This window comes from Oncorhynchus masou, chromosome 31 (genome assembly GCF_036934945.1).
Source record: "Oncorhynchus masou masou isolate Uvic2021 chromosome 31, UVic_Omas_1.1, whole genome shotgun sequence".
Taxonomy (NCBI): Eukaryota; Metazoa; Chordata; class Actinopteri; order Salmoniformes; family Salmonidae; genus Oncorhynchus; species Oncorhynchus masou.
Genome location: NC_088242.1, coordinates 101,716,361 through 101,719,856, shown reverse-complemented (window position 1 = coordinate 101,719,856; position 3,496 = coordinate 101,716,361).

The following is a 3,496-nucleotide window of genomic DNA, read 5'->3' as shown; positions in this document are numbered from 1 at the left end:
TTCTTACTCTTCTCAACAAGCAGCGGGTGCTGGCGTGGGCCCCATTCCCGTGCCAGAACACTCAAAGGCGGCCCAGTCATGGCGCAGCAGTCCCTCCCAGCTGCAGTCAGAGCAGAAGATGTTCCACCCCTGTACGTCCAGACTGCAAATTAATCGCACATGCGGGAAGCCGCCGCTGGCTGATCCCGCCCTGGTTTACATTTTTTTTTAAACAACTCACCTGAATTAGAGTCAGACTAGTTACTGTAATTTTCTCACATTGCCATTGACAGTTTTTTCTATTGTCTCTTTTTGGTCCATTTAGATTGTTAATGTAGATTGTATACCATATCTTTTTATTTAAATGTTTAATGTTTTACTGTGACTTGTTGTAGGCTCCTAAGTGGACCATAAGGTTAAAAATCAAACCAAATTAAGAAAACTAAACTGAAAAACACAAAACCAATTATAAAATAAAAAATGCAATGAAAAACTAAGTAGCTCCGCCAGGTATCGACAGAAGAAAGTTCATTTGTAGTTCTAAACATATTTAGGGTGTTTTTTACTCAATTTTTGTCTCTTCCACGATGTTATTCCTCACTCCTACAGTGTCCATCACAATTACATGCACATGGACAATTATGCAAATTAGGTGATGACATCATTTAGCAACTTCTAGCGACTTTAGGACAGCCAATAGCTACTTTCCTTACTGAGGTGTTGGCAACACTGCTAACTTTAAACATCGGCTATCTGAGAAGCTAACTGATCGCTGCAACTGTACATAGCCCATCTGTAAATAGCCCACCCAATCAACCTACCTCATCCCGATATTGTTTTAATTCACTTTCTGCTCTTTGCACACCAGTATTTCTACCTGCACATCATCATCTGCTCATCTATCACTCCAGTGTTAATGTGCTAAATTGTAATTACTTCGCTACTATGGCCTATTTATAGCCTTACCTCCATTTGCACGCACTGTATAGACTTTCTTTTTTTTCTTCTATTGTGTTATTGACTGTACGCTTGTTTATTCCATCTGTAACTCTGTGTTGTTGTTTGTGTTGCGCTGCTTTGCTTTATCTTGGCCAGGTTGCAGTTGTAAATGAAAACTTGTTCTCACTTAGCTTACCTGGTTAAATAAAGGTGAAATTAAAAAAATAAGATTTTTTTTTCCATTCCCAGAAAGGGTATGTAGCTCAGTGGTAGAGCTTCTCTATTAAATTTTTTTGCAATGACCCATCTCCAACTTTCCAGAATGTTGAAATTCTCAGCAGGAAACAGAGATGTGCTGAATCATTTGCTCTTGTAATCTGAAGAACGTGTTCAGCCCTGTTCGTACATTTATAGAACAGAATTGGCATGGTTGCCAACTTCAATTGCATCATTTTCAAAAACTGAAGTTCATGGGTTTGATGACCTGGACTAAAGCATCCGCCAACTCCTGGACAGTCTGTGGTGCAACGTGGCATTGGTGGATGGAGCGAGACATGATGTCCCAGATGTGATCAATTGGATTCAGGTCTGGGGAACGGGCGGGCCAGTCCATAGCATCAATGCCTTCCTCTTGCAGGAACTGCTGACACACACCATCATATGGTCTCACAAGGGGTCTGAGGATCTCATCTCGGTACCTAATGGCAGTCAGGCTACCTCTGGCGAGCACTTGGAGGGCTGTGCAGCCCCCCAAAGAAATGCCACCCCACACTATGACTGACCCACCGCCAAACCGGTCATGCTGAAGGATGTTGCAGGCAGCAGAACGTTCTCCACAGCGTCTCCAGACTGTCACGTCTGTCACATGCTCAGTGTGAACCTGCTTTCATCTGTGAAGAGCACAGTGCGCCAGTGGCGAATTTGCCGATCTTGGTGTTCTCTGGCCAATGCCAAACGTCCTGCACGGTGTTGGGCTGCAAGCACAACCCTCACCTGTGGACGTCGGACCCTCATACCACCCTCATGGAGTCTGTTTCTGACCGTTTGAGCAGACACATGCACATTTGTGGCCTGCTGGAGGTCATTTTGCAGGGCTCTTGCAGTGCTCCTCCTTGCACAAAGGCGGAGGTAGCGGTCCTGCTGCTGGGTTGTTGCCCTCCTACGGCCTCCTCCACGTCTCCTGATGTACTGTCCTGTCTCCTGGTAGAGCGTCCATGCTCTGGACACTACGCTGACAGACACAGCAAACCTTCTTGCCATATCTCGCATTGATGTGCCATCCTGGATGACCTGCACTACCTGAGCCACTTGTGTGGGTTGTAGACTCCGTCTCATGCTACCACTAGAGTGAAAGCACCGCTAGCATTCAAAAATGACTAAAACATCAGCCAGGAAGCATAGGAACTGAGAAGTGGTCTGTGGTCCCCACCTGCAGTACCACTCCTTTATTGGGGGTGTCTTGCTAAATGCCTATAATTTCCACCTGTTGTCTATTCCATTTGCACAACAGCATGTGAAATGTATTGTCAATCAGTGTTGCTTTCTAAGTGGAAAGTTTGATTTCACAGAAGTGTGATTGACTTGGAGTTACATTGTGTTGTCCTTTATTTTTTTGAGCAGTGTATATAAAAATGGTATGGTGTAGAATGTGTAGAATGCAAACCTATACATCTCAACACAGCCAGCATGCTTCCTCCAATCAGTCTACATTAGAGGGAGCATGGTCTACCAGCTGCTGCTCCACCCCACCCCCACGTGAAATAGCCTATTTGAGGCAGGCCCACAATAATGGCCAAAGTGAAATGGAACAGCACTTTATGTTCACTGTACTCTATATATATGTTTATTATACCTGTTTTTACATTTTATTTGCAATATATAAAGATGTAATGAAATGGGTAAAGTACACGTTAGCTAGTCATTGTGAGTGAGGGTCTGTTTGTTTGTATGAGAACGACCACAGCCTATGTCTGTGTGTGTATATATATATAGATATTGATATCGGTATATATATACAGTGGGGCAAAAAAGTATTTCGTCAGCCACCAATTGTGCAAGTTCTCCCACTTAAAAAGATGAATACTTATTTTCTACCATAATTTGCAAATAAATTCATTAAAAATCCTACAATGTGATTATCTGGATTTTTTTTCTCATTTTGTCTGTACCTATGATGAAAATTACAGGCCTCTCTCATATTTTTAAGAAGGAGAACTTGCACAATTGGTGGCTGACTAAATACTTTTTTGCCCCACTGTATGGTTTGATACATTTAGAGGAATAGACTTTATTACCCCAAAACATTAAGGACATCATAGCCACTATCAAGGTTCAGGTAATTTTCCAAAAGTTTGAAGGAGTGTTACATCGCCCTATACACTGCATCTCTGTATGTTGCTTTATAGCAAATTAATAGAACAGAGTGTATGTGTGGGCGCACGTGTGTGTGCGTCTGTGACCAATGCACAACACATTCCAGTGTAATATTTAACTATCCACTGATACGGTTAATGCCAGAGGGAAGATATAATGACTGATATCATGCACTTAAACACACGTCTGACAGACAGTAAGGCCT